Source organism: Peromyscus maniculatus, chromosome 3 (assembly GCF_049852395.1).
Source record: "Peromyscus maniculatus bairdii isolate BWxNUB_F1_BW_parent chromosome 3, HU_Pman_BW_mat_3.1, whole genome shotgun sequence".
Taxonomy (NCBI): Eukaryota; Metazoa; Chordata; class Mammalia; order Rodentia; family Cricetidae; genus Peromyscus; species Peromyscus maniculatus.
In genome coordinates this window covers 148914710-148939669 of record NC_134854.1, presented here as the reverse complement: position 1 = coordinate 148939669, position 24960 = coordinate 148914710, and the positions used below count along the sequence as shown (strand labels likewise).

The 24960-nt window shown below is 45.8% G+C and overlaps 1 protein-coding gene across 1 annotated transcript in view; it reads left to right on the top strand.

Annotated features, from left to right (window-relative positions):
* Positions 1-24203, top strand: part of Kcna6 (potassium voltage-gated channel subfamily A member 6) — a 36165-nt gene extending 11962 nt beyond the window's left edge. The window contains exon 2 of the mRNA XM_042274146.2: positions 23819-24203. The gene's annotated coding sequence lies outside the window, so the exon portion shown is untranslated. The remainder of the gene's footprint in view (positions 1-23818) is intronic.
* The last annotated feature ends 757 nt before the right edge of the window (positions 24204-24960 follow it).

The following is a 24960-nucleotide window of genomic DNA, read 5'->3' as shown; positions in this document are numbered from 1 at the left end:
CATGACAGGGTATTCTGGTACTGAGTGAGAAGAGCAAAGCTGTGTCTCCCGACTGTGTATAGGTTTTTATTTATCTGCCAGTTTATCTCTGATAGAAAAGCTGCAGGTATTTTGTGCTTTTATCTATGGGCTTGGAAAGTTCATGAGCTCAGCATCTGCATTTGCATCTGTGTCTGCACCTAAGTCTACATCTTTATGCAGCTGTGTCTCTGTCTGTATCTGTCTGCATCGATATCTACATCTGCATCTGTGTCTGTCTGCATCTGCTACTGCATCTCCATCTGTATCTGTCTACACTGGTATCTGCATCTGTGCCTGTCTGCATCTGCTATTGCATCTCCATCCACATCAGTCTGCATCAGTCTCTACATCTGCATCTGTGTCTGTCTGCATCTGCTATTGCATCTCCCTCTGTATCTGTCTGCACTGGTATCTGCACCTGCACCTGCATCTGTATCTATGTCCACATCTGTTTCTGTATCCAAGCATGCATTTGAATCTGAATCTGTGTCTTTATCTATATCTGTGTCTGCACCTGTTCTGTGTCTGCATTGTGTGTATATGCATCTGCACCTGCGCCTGCATTTACACCCACAGCTGCACCTGCATCTGTATCAGCATCTGCATTTACTTCATCCACACCTTCATCTCTCTATATTTCTACATCTCTCTGTGCATCCATCTTATATATGGAACTTTTTTCCTATTGAGCCCTTTGTTACTATGATCACTATTACCTCATCCCCACCAGTCATCTGTTCCCCAGCCACCCTCATGCTGCCCTGTGCATACTCAACTTTGCTGATGGACAGCCTTTAGTATCCATCTCTAAGACATGCTCCAGCATCTCTGCCCTCCTTTAAGATGGAGCATACAAGGAATTCTGCAGCTGGAATAAGCTGGCTTCCTTTTTCTTGTCTCTATTTAAGAACTTTAACTCTCCTTGCGGGGAGTGTGTTGATACACAGCCCAGAATGTCTGCCCATTCTCAACTCACTTCCATTCCTATGACTTCTCATGAGTGATCCAACCTAGAGCAAGGCAGTACAACTGCCTTTCTGCTTTTGGATTAAGACCTGCATTGTTTATTTGCCTTTGAAGTTGAGCTTGAGTCTGTACTTCATTTAACTGCACCAAGCTTTAGTTTTGACATCTGCAAAACAAGGAAGCACATACCACTCGCCTCTCAAGATAGGATGGTGAGGCCCAGATGAAGCTGCCATTTAAAGAGGGGCCCTCGGTGACACTGAGTGAGAGGCAGGCTTGGCGGCAGGCAGGCCACCTGCATCCTCAAAGGAAGGCAGTGTCCCTGCTGACTGCAACCATTTCAATGGCCTATTATAAAAAAATAGATTCTGGGTAGCTCTTGGTTGTACCAGAAGGCTGTTTGCCCAGAGGAGTCACAGCAGACTTTCCTTAAATAACTCCCCTTAGGATGTGATCTCATGTACAGAAATGTGCAGATGCATCTTGGAAGACTGGGGTGGATATAACAGGAATGTCTTTAAGAACGAAGTTTGTTTCTAACTAAACCCAGACTGAGCCCTTCCTGAGCTGCACAAGGAACAGTTCTGAAGGTTGCAGATGGATGGGGTGTGAAAGCTGCCGGGAGGGGGGGTGGGGGGGGCAATGAATGTCTCCCCTAAGAAAGGAAACTGAGGCAAAGAATCAAAATGATTAAATTTCAAGGTCGCAAGGACCTTGGGTAGAGCTGGTTCTGGGACCCGTTTGTTACCATCTTCCTACAGAAAATGGAACCCGAAGGAGTATATGAATTAAACAGAAGTGTTTAATTCATTTGTCGTTTCCTATCCAGCCATACTGTTTGGCAAAGTGGCCCAGAAGAATGTAATGAAGTGACTTTGAATTTTGTCTTTCCCTTTTCTCTTTCTAGCAGGCTTCACTGGGGAGCCCCCAATCTGACAGTCACCTTCTATGCTAAGAAAGGGTTAAATAGTATTGCCCTGGGGAGGACCAGTGGTATTTAACCCTCAGCAAAGAGGCTTGAGAGCGCTGGTCTCAGCAACCCAGTGCCAGGCTTCCACTGTTACCCCTTAAGAGTTTCTTTAACCTTTAAGGTTGGAGTTTTCTGCTAAATTAAGTGACTAGAGTAGGGAATTGGTCAGAGATTGGAAACGAGGAAAATAAGAGCTCACGAGAAACATCTGTGCTTGGGGGATGAAGGAGGGGATGCAGAGAGTTGGCATCTTATCCAGGAGTGCCATGGCCTGCTGAAGCCCTGGGAGCCAGAAACCAGCTAAGCAGCTTCAAGTCTCTTCCCTGGACTCTGTTGCTCTGGGGATGGGTAGAAGGAGGGGGGCGTTCTTGTTGAGTTACAGATCTCTTTTATAAATCACAGGACTGGGGGTCAGGAAAAACAAAGCTTCCAGAAGCTGTGGCGGCTGAACCATAAATCAGATAGGCTCTGAGCTTCTTTAAGGTAATTTAGCTTTGCTGAGAAGAAAAAAAAAGAAAGAAAGAAAGAAAGAAAGAAAGAAAGAAAGAAAGAAAGAAAGAAAGAAAGAAAAGAAAAGAAAAGGAAGGCCTGGGAAGAGGGAGGAGACTAGAGCTACGTACAGAAGGCTGCTGTCTGTGCTTCATGGCAGACAGCATGTTTACCATGGGCATACCTGTGTGTACCAGTAGGATCCCAGCACATTCCCCTGAATGTGGGTGTGTGTTAAATTTACCCACTCACTCATTCATTCCCTTTCCCCATGTGTACTTTCGGGTGCTTGGTGTCATGCATCTGCAGAAATTCCAAAGAGCCACGGCAGGGTGTCTACCCCACAGGCTACTCTTTATAAGTGGTCCTAAGTTCTCACTTTTGATTTGGGGGCTAAATGTGACATAATGTTAAGAAACAGTGCTCCACACATAGATCTGGAGCTCTGGTTTCTTTCTTTTGAAAGACAAGATGTCTGGCTTGGTAGGTCCCGTGGTCTGCTTTCTAACTACCTGGGAGGAGCTAAGAATCCTGATGACCTCTTAAAAGTTGTCACTACTTTTCAGTAGCACCAGAGTTGAGGCTATAGCACGCCGTCTTTGGAGAGCATTAAGATGCAGGCTAAAACAGCTGCATGTCATGGTAACATACCTTCAGTCCCAGCACCTGGAAAGTAGAGGCAGGAGGACCAGAGATACAAAGTTGTCCTCAGCTATGTTTGGATTTAAGCTCAGCAGCCTTCATGGCATAAGATCTTGCCTCAAAACCAAAGCAAAACAAGGCAGATGAACAAAGAAACAAAACCAGGGGCTGCCTGGGGAGATAACTCAGGAGGTGAAGTGCTTCTTCCTACTTACTTGTGAGAACCTGAATGCTGTCCCCAGCACTTACATTAGAACGGATCCAGTCCAGCAGTGGATCCTGGAATCGCAGCTCTGGGGGCAGAGAGAAGAGCGCCCTTGGGGCTTGCAGACTTGCTGTCCTGGGGGAATTGGCGGAGCTCCAGGGTTTGTATCAAAAAAAAAAAAATGAGGTGAATAGTGAGTGAGAAAAGCACCTGGCATTAACCTCTGGTACAAACACACACACACACACACACACACACACACACACACACACACACTCACACTCACACTCACACTCATAAACAACAACAAAGATACAAACGTCAAACTATAGTGCAGATGAAAACAAAACAAAACAAGAAGAACCAGTGCTTGTCCATTTCAGCTTGGAGGATTGCCTTCCACTTGCGGGAAGTCAGGGAATGAGACACCACTACTCCATTCCTGCTGGCCAGGATAGACAGGGATTAAGAACAGGGGTCCAGAAGTGAGAATGTGTGGATTTCCTTGGTACCCATCTGTCCTGGCCTCTGTGTGATGCCATGTTAATCCCTGGCTTCCCACTTGCCTCTCTGCCTAGGATGTTGGGCTTCCACCATGTTGTGGCTTGAATAGGAAATAGCCTATATGCTCTTGTATGGCATGCTTGGTCCTCAGCAGGTAGCATGAACTCGAGGAGGCGTGTCCCAGGCACAGAAAGTAGGTCACTCAGAGGATGTGTTTGACAGCATATCCGTCTATGATGGTAGAATGTTCAATGCTCTGTGTTACAAGGTATATCCCAACCCCAGTCCCGTTCTCTCAGGCTACTTCCTGTTTACCAAGAGGTAAAACAATTCCTGGGCTACACAATTCTTTCCGTACAAGTGCATGAGGTTGAGGAGCCATGGAGTGAGCCTTCTGAAACCATGAGTCAAACCATTCTTTCCTTCTTTGGACTCCTCTCAATGATGCAAATGCAACCAATCTGAGCTTTCATTAATCTCCCGATGGTAAGAAGTGAAATGGGTGCAGGGTTGTAACTGTCCCAGTGTCGGTGCCTCAGGAGGGAGGTAAGGTCTCACCTCACCTCCCAGCTTTACCTATCATTTCATTAAAACAGTTCAGGTCTGGAACTCAAAAGGACAGTGGAGGCTAGAGTCAGTCAGTGCTAAAGCCTTAGGGTTCTGAGACGAACAGACTTCTCATAAGTCATCTCTCCTCAGGGATGTCTTCCAGCCCTGAAAGCCAGAAGCTAAAGGCCTCTACTCTCCCTCTCTTCCAAATATTTGCCCCCTCCAGTAGTGCAGAAGATGTTAGATCAGGCTGGTACAAAAGAAAACCCACCACAGGCCTTCTTCACTCTGCATGTATGCCTAGTTTTCCCCAGGAGGTATGTGCTGGTTGATTTTTGTCAACTTGACAGAAGCTAAAGTCTGGGAAGGTGGAACCTCAATTGGGAAAATGTCTCCATCAGACTGGCTTGTAGGCAAGTCTTGATTGACAGTTGATGTGGGAGGGCCCAGCTTATTAGTAGCAGTACCATCCCTGGGCAAGTGGTCCTGGGTTGCATAAGAAAGCAGGCTGGGGGGCCGGGTGGGATGAGGAAAGAGGGGGGATCTGTGGTTGGTATGTAAAATGAATAGAAAATTTCTTAAAAAAAAAAAAAAAGAAAGAAAAGAAAGAAAGAAAGCAGGCTGAGTGAGCTCTGGGAGCAAGCCCGTAAGCAGCATGCCTTCACGCCTTGCGCTTCAGTTCCTCCCTTCAGCTCTACCTCAGGCTCCTGACCTGACTTCCCCTCACAATGGACTGTAAGGTGTAAGGTGAAATAAACCCTTTCCTCCCCAAGTTGATTTTGGTCATGGTGTTTATCACAGCAATAGGAAGCAGCTGTGTGTGGTGTGTGTGTGTGTGTGTGTGTGTGTGTGTGTGTGTGTGTGTGTGTGTGTGTGTGTGTGTGTAAAACTGTTAGTGTAGAATAGAATCATTTTCCTATTGGAACTAAGTTTTACTGAAAGTGAGTCCACAGAAAACTTAAAAATTTGCCCAGGGTAGGCAAACTTGCAAAACAGCATGCAGTCAATAGAACCGTGAGGCAGAGCTAGCCATTATATTTGCAATCTGAGCCCCGCCCCCACTGGAACCAAGGGAAATGCTGGCTACGGCCAAACAGATCCTAGGTTCTTTTCTCCCATTGGAGAAATAAGGGGGCATTTTTTTTTTTTGAAATTTATGTTTCAGAGTGGGAACTCTGAGAAAGAGTCCTAACTGCATTTAGTCTCCCAAGGTGACAATTTGTAGATATGCAGCATGACATTTCCCACCCGGGGCCATGCTGGGTGAGGATGTGTCCTGACACTAATGCCTTCTGACAATGCAGGAAGAGGATAAAGTCGGCATACTTTGGAGCAAGTTGTGGCACTGCCACCTACATCCTGTGAGCTGTGTGACTTTGGGAGAGTTAGGCACCTCTCTGAGTTTTTCTCTTCTGTGAAAATGAGTGATGAATAGAAGTCTCTTATAGAATTATGGGAGATATTGTTAACCCAGGTCCTGTCTGGCACACAGGAAGACAGTCATGCTGTAAGCACTCGGTAACATGTATTCTCTCTCTCTCTCTCTCTCTCTCTCTCTCTCTCTCACACACACACACACACACACACACACACACACACACACACATACACACACACACACAGTGAGAGAAAGGAGAGAGAGAGAGAGAGAAGTACTTTGTACATTTTCATGTTCTCATCTGACTGACCATGGGCTAGCTCTACAGTCATCAAACACTTGATTCTAACAAGGATGCCTTATGTAAAGAGGCTTTAACATCCCTTTAGAGAAAATGGCTTCTATGCTCAAAATGCCAAGGACTCAGATAAATTCCCAAAGGGAAGAGTGTGAATGACAGGACCTCAAGGTCAGAGAACACCTCCTCCGGAACTGGGAACTAGCTGAGTGTGGACAGCTCACATGAATCAGTGCGTCCCTTGTCTGACATCTGGGCTGCTCTTGTTGGGGAGAATGAATGGAAAAGGTTGTCTGAGGGTACAGGTAGAGGTACGGTGCTTCCTATAGTACCTTTGATGATGTGTGTGAGGTCAGCATTCTTCTTTGGGATTACAAGTCAGTGGAAACTATGACTTGGTTTGTAGATAAAGCATTTGCTCTTTGTACAGCCTTTCAGGACCATCTTCAATTTGCAAGTAAGTCAGCTGAACTCACTTAACAACCTAGAGAGACTAAGGCAAAAGGGCATGGAATTGTCAGGCAGGAAGAGACTACTAATCACACATGATGGCACAAGGCTACAATCACAGCTACTCAAGAGGCCAAGAGAGAAAGATTGAAAATTCAAGGCCTACCTGAGCTACAGAGTGAGTTTATGGCTAGCCTGGGCTCCTTAAATGTCCCTGCCTCAAAAGGTATCCAGAGGGCTGGGGTTGTGGCTCATTTGTACACCCCTCACCTCTCATGAAAGAGGCACCAGGTTCAATACAGGGGCTGTAGGAGGGCAAGAAGTAGGGGATGAAGGAGAAGAAAGAAGAGGACGAGGGAGAAAGGAAGGGATGGGAAGGGAGGGGGAAAGAAAGAAGACTAGGAATTTAAAAGTCTTGGGATCCACTGCTCTGCTCTATAAGTTTTCTAATGATGCCAGTTCATTTCTGAAAGCCCACAGAAAACATCACTTGAGTGTCAATTTCTTGTAGCAGTTTGTGTCTGAACTTCATGATCGATGCTGTTCACCTCATGTCTCTGTCCTGTGTCACTTCCTTGTTCCTTAAACTTCTTCCCTCCTGTTTGGCCCTTTCCTCAGATGGATGCTCAGCCAAACACCTGACCTAGAACAACCCGTCTTGGAGTAAGTCAACTGTGCAGAACATGCCATTTTACATGAAATTCCCTGTGAAAAGCACCTCCAGGCACTGGTTTCAGAAACACTACCTTGTAGGTACACGATACATATAAACACAGATGAAATGCTCTGAGAAGCCTTGTAGCAATTAAACCCATCTTAATTCTTTCATCTGGTGTTTTTCAAATTACTTTGTACTGCAGCATCTCCAACCTCTTATTATCTTTAAAGGTAATTTATTTGCAACTCACAAAAAAGCATAATCCAGGCAATCTATTGAAAAACTTCTGAGACTGGAAGCTCCTTCTAGTGTGTTTGAGTCCATGGGAACACTAGTCATTGGTTTTTCACATGGACCATTTTGTGGTTGTGTATCAACCCTCTTAAAGGTATCTGGTGTAGTTCCCCTTCCATATTGAAGCAAAAGGGGAGAGGAAGTAGCGGTTCTTGCCTGTTGGAGCTGTGGTAATTGCTCCTTTTCTGAACTCCCTGAACCTTAAGAAAATTTCTGATATTTACTTACTCTCATCCTTAAATCCAGAGACAGTCAGAGCAGATGGGAATCTAACGTCATCCTGGATTTTCTTGTGTGACCTTCAGGAAGTCCCTTGTTGTTTATCTAGAAAGTACGGGCCATGAACCTTACCCTCTGGCCCAGGTCTTGACCTGTGATGTGAAGCAGTTGGATTGGACAATTGAATTTCTGCTTGAAAATTCTGTGGCTGCTCAAGCACCTTCACTGAAGGCGCAGCTGCCTCCTTGTACACCAGGCAGGCGTGGTTGCTAAGCCGTTGTCACTGGATTGCTCTTAGAGGAAAAGAGATGAGCTTGCTGCAATTCCAGCTTCATAGAGTGTGATTGCCTTTCAGAGCTTATATGCATATTTCAGCTTCCTATTTTATACACAGAGAGCAGAGCACACCATGGGAAAATATACCGAGCAGGTTACATAGAACAGTTTGAAGAGAGCCGTAGTAATTTGATCTAGTATCTGGTTTGATAAACCTACTTTTCTACTTTTCTCCCTCCCCCCTCCTCCCTTCCCTCTCCTCTCCCCTCCACCCCCTCCCTTCTTCCCTCTTTTCTTTATTTCCTTTCTCTTTTTCTTAGATGAGGTCTGTCTTAGTTATTAAGTGTTTCCAGATCCTTCTTTCTATTTTGACATTGCAAAATAAACACTCGTTGCTTTTTGGCTGTGTCACACACCTTGGCATTGTGATTGGAAAAACGTTGGGCATGGAAAGGCTCTTCTATATTAAGGAGAAGCAGGGGATGCAAACCAGCCAGATGCTAAGCAGCATCTCAGGCTTTTGGAAAGGAGCCCACGGGTGGGGGGGGGGGGCGGGATGTAGGGGGTGGGTGTGAGTGGTCCATCACTCTGGTATCCTTAAACAAAGTCAGAGCTGGCTCTCTATTCCTACAAGAGCACCCCCCTCAGACGAGACAGGCATTGTGTTGTGTGCCATGCAGTGGCCCTAGGGTAGAAAGCAACTTTGCTCAGGAAGCTTCAGGTTGGACCCTGTTCTACTTTGTCATGCCACTCTTTGGTACTCACTCATCATCCTTGGTTCCTGTTGCCCATTCGGCTTACAGAGGTAGGACCCTATAGTGTAGAACACTTGGGTGGCTGTCCTCATTTCATTTCTGTTGCTATGATAAAATATCCCACCAAAAAACAACCTACGGGAGAAAAGTGTTATTTTAGCTCATGATTCCATGTTACAGTCCATTATTGGAGGGAAATCAAGGCAGCAGCTGCTTAAGACAACTGGTTACATCACATGCCCAGTCAAGAGCAGAGATAAAGGAATGCATGCATGCCTACTGCTCAGCTAGTCTTTTCCTCCCTCATGTGCTTCAGGATCCCTTGCCTAGGGAATAGAGCTGCCCACAATGGACTGAGTCTTTATACATCAATTAACAATCAAGACATTCTTTCCATAGACATGCCTACAGGCCAACCTGATCCAAATAATTCATCATTAAGACTCTCTTCCCAGGTGATTTTAGATTTTGTCAAGTTGACAGTTAAGACTAACTAGCACAGTGGGATTCTAAATCACTGTTTGACCTGGAATATATTGCCAGAAACAAACATTTTGAGTTTTGATTCTAAAAATAGCATCTCTACTCATGTAAATCAACAAAATTCAGAAGGTGTAAGGGAGGGCTGGAGAGATGGCTCATCCATTAAAGATTAGGCTCACACCCGGAAAAAGTGTGTCCTTTCCCCTTTGGGGTACCTAGTATCACATTTTGGCAGAGTTCTCCCTCTGTCCCTGGGGTGGGGGGTGGGCCCATAAGGAGTTTGTCAGGAAGGCTCTGGTCCTTGCCCAGTGGCTCCCTCAGACTCCTATCCATTCGAAGGATGGCCCTCTGGAGGCTTACCATGGTTGGGGGTGGGCCCCTTGGGAGCCTGTGGAAAAAGTATAAGGGAGAAAAAAATAGCTCCAGAGTCCTACAACCAACACAGTGAGGTGGAATTTCCTTGTGCTTTTCTTCTAGATCTGCTGGCCCTGCATCTGTTTTACTGCAGAAGTACTGCAGAATATAGCATATTATTTATAAGGCATCTTAATCCAGATATGGTGGGCACAACACCTATAATCACAGCACCTGGGAGGTAGAGGCAGGAAGATCAGGAGTTCAAGATCATCCTTGACTTCATAGTGAGTTCAGGACTAGCCTGGGCTAATTGAGACATATCATTAACAAATAGGCAAACAACAACAAAAAAAAGCAAGGGAAAAAATAAAATTAATCAATTTACTAAAAAAAAAATACAATAGAGGGGCTGGAGACATGGCTCAGCAGTTAAAAGCACTTGCTACTCTTCCAGAGGACTCAAGTCTGGTTTCTAGAACCACATCGGGCAGCTCACAAGCATTTGTAACTCCAGCTCCAGGGAGTCTTTAGTCTCTGCAGGCACCTGGGCTCATGTGCACATACCCACATGCAAAACCAGTACACTTGTGCATAATTTAAAAAATAGTTTTAAAAAGTCTTTAAAATACGGTTGGGGATTTAGCTCAGTGGTAGAGCACTTGGGTTCGGTCCTCAGCTCCGGGAAAAAAAAGTCTTTAAAATACAATATGAATAAAATAAAAATAAGTCATCCTACCCAAGCTCCCAGTGACAGTAGGAAAAAAATGCTGACCTGAACAACACAGTACAGGTATTTGCTCCCACATAAAACTCTTCCCATAGGCTCCCCAGGGTCAAGTAGTTAGAGTAGACATAGTCCTTTTCTAGGCTCCAGCTTTTCCCATCAGGAATAATGAGCAAATGCTGTATGTTGTGCACACCCCCACCTTATCTGCCCAGATGCCCACCGTTCACCTATTTCATGCTGGGAAGTAAGGGGGCGGCATTTTGACTTAGATAGTCAGCCACTGGGGTCCCTTCAATTGCTAAGCTCATATCACCCCATGAGATGGAAGAATTAAACTGAGCAGCCTCTGGGACACAATTGCCAATTGCCAATAGGAACTCATAGGCTTTTGTGTTCTCCATTTTCTCATTGCTGTGTTTAATGAGGTTGGTGTGTGTGTGCGTGTGTGTGTGTGTGTGTGTGTGTGTGTGTGTGTGTGTGTGTGTGTACTCCCATGAGTGGAGCAGAGCCCTCACAGAGAGTGTGATGTGAGCATCCCCAAACAAGCTGTTGATGGAATGCTGGGACTACTGGGGAAATGGAGGCAGACAGACACTGAATGAAGCTCATGGGTGCTGTTAGCTACCAAAATTCATTTGCATTCCCTGTCTTAAACTGCCCTCATTCTTTGCCTGGGCAGTTGTCAATCCGGTGGAGCAGAAAGAAAAGGATTGGCTGACCAGAGTAATCCCACCCCCAGAGCACAAAGCTGTAGGTGCCATTGAAGGTGTGAGTCTTCCCCCCAGCAGGAGGTTCTGCAGACCTTCCCTGACATGACATGTCCCTACAGCTTCTATTACTTGCTGAGTGCGTTCAGCTCTTGGAATCTAAGGGGGATTTGTTTTTAGTCCTTTACAAATATCAACAACATCCATGGCTACTCTGGTACTGTTTTTTGTAAATCATCTCTAGGTAATTTACAGTATGGCACCATGTCAACGTTCAGTTTTGTTTAGAGAACGATGATAAGAAAAAGTCTGTACAGAAGTATCTTACCCCCAGGTATTTGTGATGGGGATTTGGGTGACTCTGCAGATGGAAACTGTGAGGACACAGCAGCTCTGGAGAGATCCGAGATACTGCCGGCTCACAGGCAGTGCCAGCAGCAGCACCAAGACATCAGAGGAGTGGGAAGGCCCCAGAAAGTAGGTCTCCACCCTCACCGAGCATCAGGCTCCCATCCTGCCCTTTGGCTGTCTACCAACCTGGGTTTACATAACTGACCCAGACTGATGCCTGGGTACGGGATTTAAAAAACCATCTCAAGAGACTTGGATGAGAGTCTAAGCCTGAGAAATTTTGATGGTGACAGCGTCATTCCTTTACACTGAATGACACTTCTTGTATAATCCTTTTTTTTTAAACTATCAACTACCATAACAGCCTATGAGGACCATTAGAGCAGGCAGTATGATGATTGCCCTGGGCTAGGAGAGGTAGACCAAATGGCCCCAAATGACACAACACTTGTTCTTCATCTATGCTACAGTTGACCATGCCAACAATATTCATTCATCCATTTATCTGTGTATATATTTATTTGCAGTGATGAAGATTAAATCCAGGGCCCCATAGCATGCCGGGCAAGCACTCTATCATTGAGCTACAACCCCAGCCCTTATGAAAAGGGGGAGTTTCCTTCCCCTAAGACTAGTCCAGGGTGAAACAACCAGAGCTTCCACCCACTGCCTCTCCTGCCACGGCCGCCACCCCTGGTCCTCAGAGAGCCCCCCAGGGCTGTGCTGCCCCCATACCCTACCCCACATCACAGTTAAGGGTCTGCACTGGGGGGCTTCCCACAGCATGCCGCCCCCAGTGGTCTGACAACAGATCTTGGACTCAGGTTAAGCCCCTTCCCTTCTGATATTCTGTAGAAATCCTGGTACCTCAACAGTCCGGGGAGTCCTGTCTAAACTGTAGCAGCCTCACCACTGTGTCCTCTCTCCTCCACAGCCACCCATCACCAACTCATATCCACTGCAAGAGTGTTCCTCATTCCTGTGTCCACTATCCACCTCCTCAAAAGCCCCACAGTTCACCTGAGTCCTTCCTGTGAAGCTACTGCATCGGGTTGGAGACACAGTAACCGGGAGTCTCTTGGTTGATGGGAATTCCACCAGAGAGAGGAAAGCATACCCAGAAACCATGATTTCCCCCTACACTTCCACCCCCAGCTGGCCATCAGCCATGGGTTCAGCCTCTCTCCTTGACTCCAGCCAAGGACTATCTTCCTCTCCCTCTTCTCCTCCAAACCTTTTTCCCTCGCCCAGACTAGGCTGTGTCCTGGAGAAGCTCCCAGCTGCTGCAGGCTTCTGCATGGGGCTCCTGCAGCCTCTACGCTGGGATGCTCTGGAGGAGGCAGGAGATGGAGCTTCGCTGCTCTGGCAATGCAGATGGGCCTTGCAGTACCTCTGCTGGGCAGGGCAGAAGACCAAGACTACGTCTCCCCGTCCCCTGTACCTGTGATAGTGCAGCTTTGTCCCCAGGCAGAAGCCACTGTCAGCAGATTCCTGCACCCGGGCTTGCGCACTGTGGGTTGGCACAGAGGATGGTTTTGTCCTCAGTGACTTCTGATCCCCAGCTCCAGCTTTCAGGAAAGACTCACTCTCAGCTAGCGAAGCTGCCCTGACTCTGTCCCTCTCCTCTTACACAACAGTCCCTTGTGTAGCTGTGACTTCTGCTGGGTAGGAAGATTTGGAAGGATGGGAGAGGAGGAGGGAAAAGGCCAATGGAAGAAAGGGGTAGACAGACAGGCAGAGCTCGGCTCCTGTAGCTGAGTGAGGGCCTGAAAAGCTGGCTTGGTAAGTCTTTACCTGCCTGAGTGGCCTGGAGGCCCTCACAGTGAGCCCCTCCCTGCCCTTCACCCATAATGCTGAGCCTCTGGCAGTCAGGCTGGTACAGTCTGACCCATCCCCACAGTGGATTAGGTTGTCACTGAACCTGAGTCAATCTGTGCCTCTTTCTAAAAACATTAGTGGGTATGGAAGGTCTGTCTGTGGGAGAGAGAGAGAAATCTTCCAAGCCATAGATGATGGAAAGGATCTGATCCATTCCCTGGATGTACTTTAGTGTGTAAGTGAGAAAAAGGACTGAGGGGCAGGAAGACGGTTTGACTGGCCCAAGGCCTCATGGCGGTGATAGCTGGAACGTAACAGAGATGGAGTCCAAAGGGTTAATTCACACATTCTCTTGACCAAGAGGTCATGTACCAGCTTGGACTTTGAGGAGATGACCCTAGCCAGGTGCTGCATGAGGCACAGTAGAGACTGCATGAGTCCCAGCATCTGCTGACCTTGGTCTGTCTCTGGCTTCCCCTTGGTGACACTGGGACTGTGGGTCAGTTCCTACATCTTCAGTCTGTTTTGAACTAGAAAACGGGGTATTATAGGGCTGGGAAATGGCTCTGTGGTAGAGCGCGGCTCTGTGCTCCATTCCCAGCCCCACATCTAGAGAAATGAATAAAAAGAGAGACCTTATCTTGCCTTATCTCATATCATAGGCATTTCTGAGGTACACTAATGGAGACTAGGGGTCTTAGCATATAATCTGGGCTCAGCAGTTGAAAGGCTTCCCACTCAAGCCAACAGTAGTCTTCTCCTCCCCGTGGCTCTGTTTGGAAGCTGGTGTGGTTTTGAAAGCATTTAATGTGGCATGTTTGGAATTACCTGTGGTCACTCTGTCCTCTCCTTCATCCTCAGGACTGATATGTCAGGGAGCTGTTGACTGCTTATGACAATGTCTTTGTGTAGTCAGAAAGTTTCTCCAGTCCTGCCAAGCCCCCGCAGTCCTGTGGCCCGCTTATAAAATAATCACTCAGAAGCTTATATTAGTTATAACTGCTTGGTCATTAGCTCAGGCTTATTTCTGACTAGCTCTTACACTTAAATTAACCCATATTTCTTATCTATGTTTAGCCACATGGCTTGGTACCTTTTCTCAGTTCTGCCTTGTCATCTTGCTCCCTCTGTGTCTGCCTGGCAACTCCTGACTCAGTCCTTCCTCTTTCTAGAATTCTCCTCATCTGTTTACCCCACCTAAACTTTCTGCCTGGCTACTGGCCAATCAGCACTTTATTTATCAACCAATCAGAGCAACACATTCACAACATACAGAACGACATCCCACAGCATTTTTGTGTGTGTATTTGTGTGTGTTTGCATATCTGTCTCTCTCTCTCTCCTCTCTCTCTCTCTCTCTCTCTCTCTCTCTCTCTCTCTCTCTCTCTCTCCTCTCTCTCTCTCTCTCTCTCTGTGTGTGTGTGGAGGCCAGAAGACAATCCTGTGCCATTCCTTGGGAAAGTTGTTGATGTCAGTATTTGAGATAGGGTCCCTCACTGGTCTGGAATTTGCTCCATAGGCTAGACAACCAGGTCAGTGAGCCCAGGGATCTCCCATCTGACTCCTCAGTGCTGGGATTATGAGCACACACCACTATGCTTGGCCTTTAAAAAAAAATAAAAGTTCTGAGGATTGAATTCAGGTCTTTATGTTTGCAAGGCAATCACTTTACTGACAGAGCTCTCTCCTCAGCCTTGACAATGGCTTTTAAAAACAAACAAATAAATGAAGAAAAAAAACCCCTCATATATAATGATAATCCCAGACCAATAATGTGTCTGTTAGCTTATGCTGTGTAACTCACACTTCTAAGCAACTGTTGACTTTTAGCTTTGGTTCAGCAGGGCTTCCCTTTGGGAGCGGAGTCTCCAGCTGGAGTGAAGACAGGAATGAGAAAGACTTGCTGCCTGTGGAGGTGGTGGCTGTGTGTAGCCAGCATTACAGAGAGGTGATAGGGTGGTCCATAGGGCAGAGATGCATTTTACCACCGATGCTGGTGAAAATAAATAGGAATCTGACTTTGGGTTGGTTTTATAACTGTTCATGAATCCGCTTTGGGTGATGCGCTCCTGAGTTGGCTGAGCTGGAGCTCCCTTCCTCAGCACACTCCCCTGGGCACCAAATAGATGGTGACTGTTGCAGAAATTCAGGGGCTGTCACTCCATGCTGAGCACTTGTTAGGGCCTCATGGATGGATAAGCCTAGTATGGGCTCTGCAGCCTGGAATGGAAAAGAACCTTTGTATTTAGGGTACTGATATCCTGAGTTGGAGAGACTTTCTCTGAAAGCTCTCTAGAGTGGACAGCATCCATGATGCCCTAGAGAATAGGCACAGGAGATGTCGGGAATGGGATCTGCTCACCATCTGACAGATTCCATGGCTACATAGAGTCTTCATTTCATTTCCTTTGGTCAAGCTAATTCTTTTTGCTAGTCCCAAACACTCTCAGGTGGCTTGGAGTAGTGTATACCTGTGTGTGTGTGTGTGTGTGTGTGTGTGTGTGTGTGTGTGTGTGTGTGTAAAGCAATATCTCTTTCCTGGAACATCCTTCATAAAATATTCATGGTGGCCAGGAAGTCCTCAAGGGGAGAAGCTTGGCAAATAGGTTTATTCAGAAACAAAGGGAAAGGTTGGCCTGCCCATCTGTAACCCTCTTGGCTTGCCTCATGCCCTGGACACCTGGGAAATAGAACCCACATTGGAGGTCACCAGAGACTGCTCCTGAGGGGAGCAACGTTGACAGATAGGGCACAACAACAGAGAATCTTCCCTGAACTGCTCTTCAGGGGCAGCCTACATGAAACACACTGTCATGTGTCAGTATGTAAAATGTATACATACATGTGTACTATAAATTGTGCACATACACAATACATATAATTAATATTTGTAAGTAATTGTAGCTATTCTGGTAGGAATGTAGTGATGGCTCTTCTGGTCTTTCATTTGCATTTCTTTGACACAGTGAACACCCTCTTATGTTGACTGGCTATCTGTGTAATCTCTCTCAATTCTTAGTTAAATGTTTTTGTTTAAACCCCTGAGTTTTTATGGTCCTTCAGATATTCTAGAAATGAATATTTTATCAACTATGTGGTTTGCAAATATTTTCTTAGAGTCAGTGGCTTTTGTTTTCAACTCCTTGAGAGGATTAGTTGAATAATTTTAAATTTTGATGAAGTCAAATTTATCAACACATTTTAAGGATTGTGCTTCTTTTAAAAATCATTTCAAAAAGGATTCGTGCATGTATTTTATCTATTTATTTATTTTGAGGCAAGGTCTCACTACATAGCCCTGGTTGGACTGGAGCTCATTGTGTAGAGCAGGCTGGCCTCGAACATGCAGAGATCTGACTGCTTCTGCCTCCTGAGCACTGGGACTAAAGGCGTGTGCCACCATGCTCAGTCTTTACTTGATGTGATGTTCAGGAACTCTTCATGCAGCTATGGCTTCTCAAGCTGTTCTCTTGTAGAATTCGGTGGTTTTAAATGTGGTGATTGAAATCTATACTCTACTTGAACTCATCTTTATTTAAGATGAGAAGTTGAAATGGAAATTCATTTTTAATGTGGTGGTTACTCAGTTGGCCCACTCTGTTTCCCCCACCTGACATGTCCTCCCCCATTCATGTCTTTGAAACTCTTGAATATCAGTGTCCATACTTACATGGAGTTATTTTTCTCTGTGTCCTCCCCCCCACCAATTCTTACTGTGTACCCCTGTCTAGCTTAGAATTCACTATGTAGCCCAAGCTGATTGTCAACTCATAGTAATCCTCCTGTCTCAGCCTCTTGAGACCTGAGATGATAGGTGTGGGCCACCACTTCCAGCTTTATGGGGCTGTCTCTATGGACGCTGTTTGGTCCTGTTCACCTATGGGCTTACCCAGTGTGACAAAGCCTATATATACATAATATGATCCCCATAGTCTGTGTTCCACTGGGACAAAGGATTAGACTGAGGGAATGGCATGCTCAGGTGGCTGTATCCAGTTCATACACACACCTCAGAGGGAAGGTTACAGCTCATGTGGCCGAAGAACTCAGGCTGAGATAGAACATGGAGGTGACTTCTTTAGAGGAAATTCCTGCTCACTTATGGAAGGAAAGAACAAAGGGGCATTGGCTAACTGTAGTAATGATGCCCTTTCTTCAAACAGACAAATAAGCCAATCAGTATCTTCTGCAAACCAGCTTCCTCAAAGGCTGTTCTAGTGTGAGAAAGGTCATAGAAAGGTCATAGCCTAGATACAGCAATACCGACATAAGACGAGGAGCACATCCACAGTTGTAGGTAACTCACTGCAGGATCCTTCTGTGGACACCCCACCCTGATCTAGGTGAGAAGATTAAGATGGATCAGTGGGTAATTGTAGTCCTCAACAACCAAGCTTAGCGTTCAAGGACATTTTACAAACAGCTCCCATTCGGCCAGGAGACCTTCTGAATCCGGAGCACATTTGGTGAGAGTGATGGGAAATCCTCCATATACTTTTCCTTGTTTCTCTGTTCCTGCTTTAAGCTCTGAGCTATCTAAAATAAAAACTGCACAAAAGAGCCAGTAAGGACACCCTGGAACAGCATAGCCTGGAGTCCCCTGGTCTGTCACACATCAGAGTCTGATTCAGTTCCTTCACAGTGCTCACTGTTGGGTTGCAATAGGTAAAGGCACTTCCTGCCAAGCCTAAGGACCTGAGTTCAGTCCTCTCAACCCACATGGTGGGAGAAAAGAGCTGACTCCTGAAAGTTGTCCTCTGAATGCCACATGCATGCTCCCCTGCATAGATAACAAGAAAGATGCAAAAACAAAAAAAGAACTTTTAAAAAGAATCATCAAAGAATGTTTTTGCATGTGTGTGTAAGTGTTTGGCACACTTAGTAAAGAAAACTTGAAATTATTATTATTTTAAACTTGCTATAGTCTAGACATATTTTCATGTTAATAAATACAGGTGATTTTTATTTATCATTTTTATGATACAGTTTATAGAATTAAAATTAAAATAAATACAGATTGTAAGATTATAGTTTAAGGCTGCAAATATTTGGGCAGAAATACTATATTATTCAACCATTCTTCTCAAAATATGTTTTTTATAATTAGAATCAATATATTGACAAATATCACAATTTTTACATATTTATCTCTACGATTTCTTGTTAACTAATGTCTGAGGGTAGAATTGCTATACTAAAGATCTCTTATGCCTTAAAAACTTTGGTGTGTTTACTAAGTTGTCCCTAGAAGATTGCATTTATATTGAGTAGAAGACAGATAAAAGATTCGCAGCTTCTTTTCAATCTCACATGAATGATGAATATATCCTCAGCATAAGAATGCTTCAAATGGGAGGCTGGAGAGGTGGCTTAGTGGTGAAGAGCACTGGCTGTTCTTCCAGAGGTCCTGAGTTCAATTCCCAGCAATCACATGGTGGCTCCCAAGCATCTGTAATGGGATCAGATTCCTTTTTCTGGTGTACATGAAAACTGAGCGCTCATATACATAAAATACACTAATAAAAGGATGCTTTGAGCTTGGGAGATGCCTTAGGTCTCCAGTTCCCCACATCCACATAAAGATGGACACTGTATCATGTGCTTGGAATCCCTTATGGTGAGATGCAAGATGTAGTCTGGAGAATCCCTGGGAGCTCATGGACCAGGGCTCTTGGTATATGCAGTGGCAAGCAATATGGAAGGTGAGAACTGATACATGAGGTTGTCCATATACACCGTGGCACATGCATACCTGCAATACACACACACACACACACACACACACACACACACACACACACACACACACACACAAAACTATTGGTGAAATTATTAAGGCAACTCCACGTAGTTAAAGGGGAGGTTTATTTTGTGGGGTAACTTACAAGTGAAGGGATGGTTTACAGGGTCTGGGAAAGGTGTAGCATAGTCCGGCGGTGTTCTCTGGAGAACTTTGCTCAGTCTACCTCCAGTGTCTAGGGTCCAGGAACCAAGAGAGCCAGCGCATCAGGATCTCGGGTCTTCAGGGTCCTCTCTTGCCCCGCCTTGTAGACGTGACCGTTACCGAAGCCTCAATGGGGGTTGGAACTTCCAGGTCAAAACTGGAATGGCTACCCACTACACAAAACATCTTTTTAAGTTCCTAAATTTTGCAAAACTACCTGGAGATGAAGTGAAACTGGGAATCCTGTGTTTTATTTGATGTACCTGGTGACTCTGAGGCTGAATATCAGTCTTGGTTTGCCATTCCCAGTATTTCTGCATGTTCTGGGCTGCGAGCTCCAGGCCTCCTGGCTGGCAACATTGCATTCGGCAGCATGTCCATGTTGGGCCAGTTGGGTCTTTTCTCTTTTCCTTCCAGTGACCCGTGACCTTGGTATCTTTTTCTCAGATACGGGAAAGGCCTCACTTTTTCTCAAATCATGTGTTGCCAGGCTATATTGCCTATTCCCACAGATTGGTAGCTTCACCAACAGAGTTTTATGTTCTAACACTTGTAGAGTCTGGAAGTCTGGATTAACTCTGTCAGCATAACAAATACCTGAGATGACACAGTCATAGAGTGACAAGGTTCCTCTTGGTTCAGTTTCAGAAGTTCTGCCCCGAGGCGGCTTAGTGCCTGGGGTGAGCAGCACCTCATGGGGGCAGTGTATGGTGGAGCAAAACTGCTCACCTCATTGCCAGGAAGCAACAAAGAGGAAGGATGGTGGCAGTGTTCCCTTCAAGAGCAAGCCCCCAAAGACCTAAGGGCCTCCTGCTAGACCCCACTTCCCCAGATCCTACAGCCTCCCCCCGAGTCACCTTGTCATCAAATCCTTTAGGACATGGCCCTCATGGACATTCAGCTATAACAAAGTCCATGATTAAAATCATCAAACTGGTCCCGCTCCACTTCCTGTCTGTTCTCTGCTTCCTGGCTATGTATGAAATGTGCCCAGCTCCTGCCTACAGACTCCCAGGCCACATCAGTCTGCAACCTGCTGAACTGTAAACCAAAAGAAACTGTGGTCCCCTGAAATTGCTTCTTCTAGGTATTTGGTTCCAGTAGCAGGAAAAGTAGCTGATGCGTATTACTATGACATCTCATTATATAGTGGTGTTATGCTAAGTGCAAATGTCTATGAATAAGTAAATGCCAATCAGAGTGCTAGAGGGAGCGTCAGAGAAGAAGCAGTGTTACATAAGGAATTGGAGAGCTTATCTAGAAGACGATGTCTCAGCAAAGACCTGGTGGGTCCATGAGCCCTATGGATCTGTCGGGGAGGGTACTCCATGCAAAGGGCACACAGAGCAGTGCAAAAGCCCTTAGGCAGGAGGACATGGTGTAATTGAGAAGAGCTGCCAGGAGACTTCTCAGCAGAGCGAAGTGAATGAGGCGGGGGGACCTAAAGGGATAAAGTCAGGGTCATAAAGTGGGGTGAGAACACGGAGGGCCTTGTGGGCTAGCCTAGGGTCTTTGAGTCATAGGGCATCAGCTCTTGTCTTTGTGGATGCAGCCATGTGCCTGGAGAACGTTTTCTGCCCTTAATGTTTTGTTTAAATTGGTGTTTATGTCATTATCACCATCAAGTATTATTTTCCACATTGCTGAACAGTGCATTATGATAATGTTTGTTTAATCTCTTGTAAACACTTTGTTAATAATTGCCTCATTTTCTTCACCTGATTAATTTTCTGTGTTCGTATTTATAGTTCTTTCCGAGCTCTCTGACACAGTTGGAAAATCCCTCTCTATCATTTTCCATGCGGGCTCTCTATTGGTCCCCCACCACCGAGGTCTTCCATTCTGGAACCTTCCACACTCCCGCTCTAACTCTCCTGCTTTTACGCTGCCTCGGCAGAGCTGTTATCCTGAGAATTCATTTTCCTTTTCTCTGCAGAGGGCTTCTGTTTTCCTGGACTCCGTGCTTAGGTCTCGCTTTACCTTTGTTTGGGTGGGGCAGCTCCTGTTCCCACCTTCTAAGAAATGATGAGGGAACGCCCAGTTGTACACTTGGCCTGCTGAATGCCTTTATTCCATTCTCAAACTTTGTTTGGGACTTAACGGATCTGAAATTCCAGGACAGATGTCACTTTTCCTTAGAATTTTGAAGGCACCGTACTGCTGTTTCCTAATTCCTGATCTTGCCATGAGAAAAGTTGATGCTTCTTCTGATTTCCTTCCATGAGAACTTGCTGCTTTACGTAAGTGTTAGGATCTCCCTGTCCTGGCTCTGGGCTTTGGTGTGGATGTAATGGACATGGGATTGCTGGATAAAGTGGAGGATGCTCATTGAATCTGAACTTCAGATAAACTGTGAGTAACATCTGCAGTATTTAGGACACGATTATCCTAAAAGACATCGATCTGTTCTCTTGAAACTCACGTTTTGCTCAATGTTCTTTTGGTGTTTGTTTATTTTGCTAAATCTGGCAATCCTGTATGTTTTTTTTTTCAAACTTGAGACTGTGCCTTTTGGGTTGGAGAAATTTTTATGTATTTTTCTGTTCTCTCTAAAACAATGGTGCTCAACTTTCCTAATGCCACGGCCCTTTAATACAGTTCCTCGTGTTGTGGTGACCCCCAACCATAGAATTATTTTCTTTGCTACTCTTCATAACTGTAATTTTGCTACTATTATGAATCAGAATGTAAATATCTGATATGCAGATGGTCTTAGGCGACCCCTAGGAAAGGGTCATTTGACTTTCCCAATGGGATGGTGACCCACAGGTTGAGAACCACTACTCTAAAAGGGAATGAAAATATTAGTTGAAGTTTTAAAAGACCAACTAACCCCAAGCTTCATAACCATCAATAACCACTGCCAGCTCTCATCTTCCCAGCCAATCACACTCTTAGAAACACACTGCTCCTTTGCTCTAGCTGTTTTGTCTAGACCAGCCGCTCTACTCTCTGGAATGCACGTGTATTGCTTTCACATTTTTTGTCTCCTAAGTCTTAGAAAAATTCACTTCCTACTATGGAAGACACCGCCCACCATTGCTCTCCACAATACACACAAACACCCCCCCCCCACCCCCCCCCCCCCCCCCCCCCCCGTGTATACCTTCTCCACCCACTGTAGCATAAATGTCACACTTTGTATTCTCTCTGTACTCAGTTCTTTGTTGTGACTGTGTAAATAGTGTCCCTGTGGAGGCACCTCTAGAGGGCTGGGGTTGATTTATATTTCGTTTCTCACGTGATTTTTTTTCCTCTGGAGCTACTAAGCATCTCCTTCCCTATGTTCTTCATATTTTCTATATACTTGTCACTAGTTGGCTTTCAAGAGGAGAGTGGGATTCAGTAAACCTCATGCCAGCCTTGTGTGCAGACATACTAGGCTGAACTTCACCTTTGTCTTGACTTCCCTGGGTCATACCCTCCTGTTGAAGGTGGTCTCTGACTCTGGGAAGACTCCTGTTCTGAGGCCCTTTCAAAGCTTTCCCTCACCTCTCTGAGGCTGGGATAATCTCTGCTTGGATGAGTAGTGTTAAAAGTGGGAGATCATCTCCCTAATTTTCTAGTTTGTTTGTTTTTGAATGGTTCTTGTTTCAAAGCAACCTTTTCTTTTCTCACAGACAAAATATCTTCTGTTATTTATTGGAGGATTTTTTAAAGTAAAAAATATGTGTATAAGTGTGTGTGTGTGTGTGTGTGTGTGTGTGTGTGTGTGTGTGTGTGTGTGAGAGAGAGAGAGAGAGAGAGAGAGAGAGAGAGAGAGAGAGAGAGAGAGAGAGAGAGAGAGAGAGAGAGAAACAGATGTGTGCTATAAGGTCAGAGGATAACTTAAATATGTCAGTTCTTTGCTTGCTTCCACCACGGATTCAGGGATCAGACTCAGGTTTTCAGTCTTGTATAGTGTGTGCTTCTTTTTTTTTTATTTATTTATTATGTATATAGTGTTCTGTCTGCACGTATCCCTGCAGGCCAGAAGAAGGCACCAGATTTTTTTATTACAGATGGTTGTGAGCCACCATGTGGTTGCTGGGAACTGAACTCAGGACCTTTGGAAGAGCAAGCAGTGCTCTTAACCTCTGAGCCATCTCTCCAGCCCTAGTGTGTGCTTCTTAATCTGTCATTTTTTTTTTTAGCTCAAGGTCAAATGGTTTTATTTTTTATTTTTTTTAAATTAATTAATTTTTGTTTGTTTGTTTGTTTTTGTTTTCCAAGACAGGGTTTCTCTGTGTAGCTTTGCACCTTTCCTGGATCTTGCTCTGTAGACTAGGCTGGCCTCGAACTCACAGAGATCCTCCTGCCTCTGCCTCCCGAGTGCTGGGATTAAAGGTGTGCACCACCACCGCCTGGCTAAGCCAAATGGTTTTAAATCTTGGTTGGGGATTGATGTAGAAATTACACTGAATCTGCTGACATGTGAGGGGTGTGAGGGAAGCATGGGACTGAGTTTGTGAGGTGGGACTTAGTTTCCATCCAGGCACTTGAGGAGACGCCTGGCTAGGGAGTGCTTAGCTGCCTCACAGGCTTGCGTCAGGTATGAGGAAATGGCTTCAGCTGCCTGCCCTCACCTATAGTGGGGCAGTTCTGTAGCGGAAGGCATGATGGTGCAAGCTGCAGAGTAGAGGTCGGGTCATGGGTCCCTATGAGTACTGGAGGAGAGGAAGGAAGAAACCCGATTATAATTCGCATGATGGCATCTCCCGTGTTTATGACCTCGTGTCCTTCCCTGAACTTGCCTTCTTCTCCTTCCTCCCTTGCAGGGTCGTCCTGCATGTGGACCACTCGGGGGAAACCTATGCACACCTCACCGAGAGCGGCTGGACAAAGAACACCTGACCTTCAAGTTCTCTGGAGGATGAGACTCCCCTCCCCACTGCATGACTCAGCAGGACAGCCCTTGGTGCCTTCCAGGAGCAGTGACTGGGACAGAAAGGGCTGAGACAGGGGAGTTCCTTGTAGTTAAAGATGGGATTCTGAATGCTGGGGATGGGGCCATAGGAGGAGAGTGAGAGCTGATGGTATGATCAAAAGAGAAAGGGTGTTGGGATGATATGGGAGCATACGAATCCAGGACTGTGCTGCAGAGGCACCCAGGCACGGGCTGGCTGTGGAAGAGGAACTGATAAATAAATGGCAGTCTCAGAGGCCACGCTTTATTGTGTAACAATCCCAACAGCTCAGCTCGGCACTCATGTCACATGGCTTTGACAAAGGCAGGCAGATACGGAGATGCCAAAGCACTTGGCCAGCTTCCAGTGTCTATCACCCATGGTGGCCACCCCGGGCCACCACAGAAGGCACTCCATCAGCTTCTGCAGACTGCCTCAGGCAGGGGATGTTCCCCAAGGAGACAAGAGGCAGACCATTGTCTAGCATGATCTGCCTCGTGGGTCTAAACACAGGGCATGTGTCAAGGTCAGAACTGTCTTTCAAGTGGCTTCCCAGGGCTTCCTGATACCATGTGCAGGTCCCTCAGGATATCGAGAGTGGTCTCTATTTTTCTTATTTGAAACAGGTTTTCTCATGTAGCCCAGGCTGCCCTCCTACTCACCATATAGACAAAGATGATCTTGAATTTTTGATTTCCTGTCTCAGCCCCTTTAATGCTGCGATTACAGCGTGTGTGTACCACCATGCCCAGCTCATCTAGTAGTTCTCGATGCTCTCCTCGGAGCCCGTAGCTAACTGCTTGTCCTCGTGAGAACAACAGTAATGTTACTCTGGAAGTCCCCCAATAATCACCCCTATACTCTTCTCTGGGGTCTCTGGAGAGGGACATCCCCACCAGTAGACATGCACCCAAGTATCTGTTCCTTTTGGTCTACATTTACTTCCTAATCAAGTGGTGTAGGGTGAGGGGTGTGTGCGTGTGGCAGTCTGCCTTAATGCTAAGATCCTCCCA